The sequence below is a fragment of the Aphelocoma coerulescens genome, unplaced genomic scaffold (assembly GCF_041296385.1).
Source record: "Aphelocoma coerulescens isolate FSJ_1873_10779 unplaced genomic scaffold, UR_Acoe_1.0 HiC_scaffold_60, whole genome shotgun sequence".
Lineage (NCBI taxonomy): Eukaryota > Metazoa > Chordata > Aves > Passeriformes > Corvidae > Aphelocoma > Aphelocoma coerulescens.
In genome coordinates, this window is record NW_027183949.1 from 2,343,348 (window position 1) to 2,350,281 (window position 6,934).

Consider the following 6,934-nt stretch of genomic DNA (forward strand, 5'->3'; position numbering starts at 1 on the left):
GATCCCACTCCGGCACTGGCTTGGCACGGGCTCACGGCTTCCTTTGGCAATGGCTCTGCTCCAGGATGGCATGCTGCAGAGAATGCAGGTAGATTTTGTGCTCACTCCTGGCATGCAGCTGGACAATAAAGCCTGATCCAGCCCCCCCTCAGCATATGTCCGGCTCTGGCATTGGGGCGGGGCAACTTTGGGAGCAGCCCCAGCCCTGCTCCTGCTCCCGGCTGGGCACCCAGCTGCTGGGACACAGGTGTGTCCTGATGCCACCGTCTACTCCTTTGAGAAGGGGAGGACAGAGTGCATCAGGGAGTTTGGTGTGGCTTACATGCGGCAAGGAGAAGGTGCAGCCCCAAACTGGCTTTCACTTCTAGAACCTTTTGCTATTGCGGGAGCAGCTGCTGGAGCTTTTCAACCGAGCTGCAAGAGTGAAAAGTGTGATGGCATGTCTATCTGAGAAGGAAGGTTCGGTGCCGCAGCCTGTTGTGCACAATTTATATGCTGATAAGAGAAGGGGGTGCTTTTGCAACGTTTTCCTTCCTGACACTTCTGTCTCTGTGAGCTTTAGCTGCTTGGACTCAGGGATACCGAAGGTATGTGAAAGTGACTGGGATGCGAGAATCATGTTGCACAGGGAACAGGGAAGGTCAGCAAATGTTTCCTGTCCTGGCACATCTCTCAGTCTGAACTGCAGCTGCAGATGCTTCACTTCCGCCAAGGACTCTGCCACCTTGAGAGAAGGATGCGCTCTATGGAGTTGAGAAAGAAAGTGCGTCTCACTAGCTTCTTTCCTCTACTTCATAGACAGCAAAGGGGCTATGAAAGGCAGCACTGGCTTTTTGTTCTAGGACTTCTTCTTTACAAGCAGCTGCTGGATGTTTGGAAGGGGGTTTGGGATATGCAAAAATGAGAGGCTAAGATGGTAAGAGGGTAAGATGGAAGTCATCTGGCAAAAGCAGAGCTCACAAAAGGGCCAGCTGAGAAAGCTCTTGCTGCCTACAACTTCAACTGCACCCCTCAAAGCAGCAGCACACACGCTGCTCTCGGCACTTTCCTTCTCAGCTCTACGCACCATCCTAAGCCTTGCCTCTCCCACACTCAGGATCCAAAGACAACGGCACCAGGGACTGCTCACACACTAAAGGCACCAGGACAAAAGGCTCACCAGCTTGGCCTTTGCATTCCCGCTGACAGCTCCACAGCTTGAACCCAGAGAACTGCCTGCTGCCAACAGCCTTTCCAATCACTCTGAGCACCTCATGACAAGGAGTGTGGGGAATGAATCTCCAGCAGCCTCCTGCCCCAGGCTGTCCCCCGGGAGCAGCCCTGCTCCAGGCCGTGACTGCCACCTGCACAGCCAAAGGACCCAGAGCCGGTGTTACACACCACGGCTGTGCCTGGCACAGAGACACCAGTGGCCACACAAGTGGCCATGGCACTGTCCACGCACAGTCCCTGCTGCTGCTCCCCCAGCCGCTGGCACCAACTCCCAGCCACCCACTCCTAAAGCCACGGGGCCCACTGGGACACTGCGGGGGCTCGTGGAAGCCAGCGGCCATTGTGACACAGCGGGGCTGCACAGAGCCCACGGTGCTTTGTGACCCGTGGCTCCCAGGAGAGCCTTTGTGATGCTGGGGAACTACAAGGAAGCCTGGCTCCTCTGTGACACCACCACAGAAGCTCAGGGGAGCCCTGGAGACCGTGCTGATGCTATTGAACCTGATGCAACCCTGCCTCCTCTGTGACACCACAGAAGCTCTTGGAGCCCTGGAGACCGTGCTGATGCTATGGAACCTGATGCAACCCTGCCTCCTCTGTGACACCACAGAAGCTCAGGGGAGCCCTGGAGACCGTGCTGATGCTATGGAACCTGATGCAACCCTGCCTCCACTGTGACACCACAGAAGCTCAGGGAGCCCTGGAGACTGTGGTGATGCTATGGAACCTGATGCAACCCTGCCTCCACTGTGACACCACAGAACCTCTGGGAGCCCTGGAGACCGTGCTGATGCTATGGAACCTGATGCAACCCTGCCTCCACTGTGACACCACAGAAGCTCGGGGAGCTCTGCAGACCGTGGGGATGCTGGCGAAGCTGACGGAACCCTGGGCACCACAGTGACGCTATGGAACCTGGTGGAACCGAGGGGCCACAGTGACACTGTGGGGCCTTTTGGAAGCAACAGGACCCTGGTGGGAAGCCACGGGATGATTAATCCTGCACGAACCTGCTCCAGGTGGGCTCCTCTCTCCCGGCTTCCACAGGTGCTGCTAGGATCCCACTCCGGCACTGGCTTGGCACGGGCTCACGGCTTCCTTTGGCAATGGCTCTGCTCCAGGATGGCATGCTGCAGAGAATGCAGGTAGATTTTGTGCTCACTCCTGGCATGCAGCTGGACAATAAAGCCTGATCCAGCCCCCCCTCAGCATATGTCCGGCTCTGGCATTGGGGCGGGGCAACTTTGGGAGCAGCCCCAGCCCTGCTCCTGCTCCCGGCTGGGCACCCAGCTGCTGGGACACAGGTGTGTCCTGATGCCACCGTCTACTCCTTTGAGAAGGGGAGGACAGAGTGCATCAGGGAGTTTGGTGTGGCTTACATGCGGCAAGGAGAAGGTGCAGCCCCAAACTGGCTTTCACTTCTAGAACCTTTTGCTATTGCGGGAGCAGCTGCTGGAGCTTTTCAACCGAGCTGCAAGAGTGAAAAGTGTGATGGCATGTCTATCTGAGAAGGAAGGTTCGGTGCCGCAGCCTGTTGTGCACAATTTATATGCTGATAAGAGAAGGGGGTGCTTTTGCAACGTTTTCCTTCCTGACACTTCTGTCTCTGTGAGCTTTAGCTGCTTGGACTCAGGGGTACCGAAGGTGTGTGAAAGTGACTGGGATGCGAGAATCATGTTGCACAGGGAACAGGGAAGGTCAGCAAATGTTTCCTGTCCTGGCACATCTCTCAGTCTGAACTGCAGCTGCAGATGCTTCACTTCCGCCAAGGACTCTGCCACCTTGAGAGAAGGATGCGCTCTATGGAGTTGAGAAAGAAAGTGCGTCTCACTAGCTTCTTTCCTCTACTTCATAGACAGCAAAGGGGCTATGAAAGGCAGCACTGGCTTTTTGTTCTAGGACTTCTTCTTTACAAGCAGCTGCTGGATGTTTGGAAGGGGGTTTGGGATATGCAAAAATGAGAGGCTAAGATGGTAAGAGGGTAAGATGGAAGTCATCTGGCAAAAGCAGAGCTCACAAAAGGGCCAGCTGAGAAAGCTCTTGCTGCCTACAACTTCAACTGCACCCCTCAAAGCAGCAGCACACACGCTGCTCTCGGCACTTTCCTTCTCAGCTCTACGCACCATCCTAAGCCTTGCCTCTCCCACACTCAGGATCCAAAGACAACGGCACCAGGGACTGCTCACACACTAAAGGCACCAGGACAAAAGGCTCACCAGCTTGGCCTTTGCATTCCCGCTGACAGCTCCACAGCTTGAACCCAGAGAACTGCCTGCTGCCAACAGCCTTTCCAATCACTCTGAGCACCTCATGACAAGGAGTGTGGGGAATGAATCTCCAGCAGCCTCCTGCCCCAGGCTGTCCCCCGGGAGCAGCCCTGCTCCAGGCTGTGACTGCCACCTGCACAGCCAAAGGACCCAGAGCCGGTGTTACACACCACGGCTGTGCCTGGCACAGAGACACCAGTGGCCACACAAGTGGCCATGGCACTGTCCACACACAGTCCCTGCTGCTGCTCCCCCAGCCGCTGGCACCAACTCCCAGCCACCCACTCCTAAAGCCACGGGGCCCACTGGGACACTGCGGGGGCTCGTGGAAGCCAGCGGCCATTGTGACACAGCGGGGCTGCACAGAGCCCACGGTGCTTTGTGACCCGTGGCTCCCAGGAGAGCCTTTGTGATGCTGGGGAACTACAAGGAAGCCTGGCTCCTCTGTGACACCACCACAGAAGCTCAGGGGAGCCCTGGAGACCGTGCTGATGCTATGGAACCTGATGCAACCCTGCCTCCTCTGTGACACCACAGAACCTCTGGGAGCCCTGGAGACCGTGCTGATGCTATGGAACCTGATGCAACCCTGCCTCCACTGTGACACCACAGAAGCTCAGGGAGCCCTGGAGACTGTGGTGATGCTATGGAACCTGATGCAACCCTGCCTCCACTGTGACACCACAGAACCTCTGGGAGCCCTGGAGACCGTGCTGATGCTATGGAACCTGATGCAACCCTGCCTCCACTGTGACACCACAGAAGCTCGGGGAGCTCTGCAGACCGTGGGGATGCTGGCGAAGCTGACGGAACCCTGGGCACCACAGTGACGCTATGGAACCTGGTGGAACCGAGGGGCCACAGTGACACTGTGGGGCCTTTTGGAAGCAACAGGACCCTGGTGGGAAGCCACGGGATGATTAATCCTGCACGAACCTGCTCCAGGTGGGCTCCTCTCTCCCGGCTTCCACAGGTGCTGCTAGGATCCCACTCCGGCACTGGCTTGGCACGGGCTCACGGCTTCCTTTGGCAATGGCTCTGCTCCAGGATGGCATGCTGCAGAGAATGCAGGTAGATTTTGTGCTCACTCCTGGCATGCAGCTGGACAATAAAGCCTGATCCAGCCCCCCCTCAGCATATGTCCGGCTCTGGCATTGGGGCGGGGCAACTTTGGGAGCAGCCCCAGCCCTGCTCCTGCTCCCGGCTGGGCACCCAGCTGCTGGGACACAGGTGTGTCCTGATGCCACCGTCTACTCCTTTGAGAAGGGGAGGACAGAGTGCATCAGGGAGTTTGGTGTGGCTTACATGCGGCAAGGAGAAGGTGCAGCCCCAAACTGGCTTTCACTTCTAGAACCTTTTGCTATTGCGGGAGCAGCTGCTGGAGCTTTTCAACCGAGCTGCAAGAGTGAAAAGTGTGATGGCATGTCTATCTGAGAAGGAAGGTTCGGTGCCGCAGCCTGTTGTGCACAATTTATATGCTGATAAGAGAAGGGGGTGCTTTTGGAACGTTTTCCTTCCTGACACTTCTGTCTCTGTGAGCTTTAGCTGCTTGGACTCAGGGGTACCGAAGGTGTGTGAAAGTGACTGGGATGCGAGAATCATGTTGCACAGGGAACAGGGAAGGTCAGCAAATGTTTCCTGTCCTGGCACATCTCTCAGTCTGAACTGCAGCTGCAGATGCTTCACTTCCGCCAAGGACTCTGCCACCTTGAGAGAAGGATGCGCTCTATGGAGTTGAGAAAGAAAGTGCGTCTCACTAGCTTCTTTCCTCTACTTCATAGACAGCAAAGGGGCTATGAAAGGCAGCACTGGCTTTTTGTTCTAGGACTTCTTCTTTACAAGCAGCTGCTGGATGTTTGGAAGGGGGTTTGGGATATGCAAAAATGAGAGGCTAAGATGGTAAGAGGGTAAGATGGAAGTCATCTGGCAAAAGCAGAGCTCACAAAAGGGCCAGCTGAGAAAGCTCTTGCTGCCTACAACTTCAACTGCACCCCTCAAAGCAGCAGCACACACGCTGCTCTCGGCACTTTCCTTCTCAGCTCTACGCACCATCCTAAGCCTTGCCTCTCCCACACTCAGGATCCAAAGACAACGGCACCAGGGACTGCTCACACACTAAAGGCACCAGGACAAAAGGCTCACCAGCTTGGCCTTTGCATTCCCGCTGACAGCTCCACAGCTTGAACCCAGAGAACTGCCTGCTGCCAACAGCCTTTCCAATCACTCTGAGCACCTCATGACAAGGAGTGTGGGGAATGAATCTCCAGCAGCCTCCTGCCCCAGGCTGTCCCCCGGGAGCAGCCCTGCTCCAGGCTGTGACTGCCACCTGCACAGCCAAAGGACCCAGAGCCGGTGTTACACACCACGGCTGTGCCTGGCACAGAGACACCAGTGGCCACACAAGTGGCCATGGCACTGTCCACACACAGTCCCTGCTGCTGCTCCCCCAGCCGCTGGCACCAACTCCCAGCCACCCACTCCTAAAGCCACGGGGCCCACTGGGACACTGCGGGGGCTCGTGGAAGCCAGCGGCCATTGTGACACAGCGGGGCTGCACAGAGCCCACGGTGCTTTGTGACCCGTGGCTCCCAGGAGAGCCTTTGTGATGCTGGGGAACTACAAGGAAGCCTGGCTCCTCTGTGACACCACCACAGAAGCTCAGGGGAGCCCTGGAGACCGTGCTGATGCTATGGAACCTGATGCAACCCTGCCTCCTCTGTGACACCACAGAACCTCTGGGAGCCCTGGAGACCGTGCTGATGCTATGGAACCTGATGCAACCCTGCCTCCACTGTGACACCACAGAAGCTCAGGGAGCCCTGGAGACTGTGGTGATGCTATGGAACCTGATGCAACCCTGCCTCCACTGTGACACCACAGAACCTCTGGGAGCCCTGGAGACCGTGCTGATGCTATGGAACCTGATGCAACCCTGCCTCCACTGTGACACCACAGAAGCTCGGGGAGCTCTGCAGACCGTGGGGATGCTGGCGAAGCTGACGGAACCCTGGGCACCACAGTGACGCTATGGAACCTGGTGGAACCGAGGGGCCACAGTGACACTGTGGGGCCTTTTGGAAGCAACAGGACCCTGGTGGGAAGCCACGGGATGATTAATCCTGCACGAACCTGCTCCAGGTGGGCTCCTCTCTCCCGGCTTCCACAGGTGCTGCTAGGATCCCACTCCGGCACTGGCTTGGCACGGGCTCACGGCTTCCTTTGGCAATGGCTCTGCTCCAGGATGGCATGCTGCAGAGAATGCAGGTAGATTTTGTGCTCACTCCTGGCATGCAGCTGGACAATAAAGCCTGATCCAGCCCCCCCTCAGCATATGTCCGGCTCTGGCATTGGGGCGGGGCAACTTTGGGAGCAGCCCCAGCCCTGCTCCTGCTCCCGGCTGGGCACCCAGCTGCTGGGACACAGGTGTGTCCTGATGCCACCGTCTACTCCTTTGA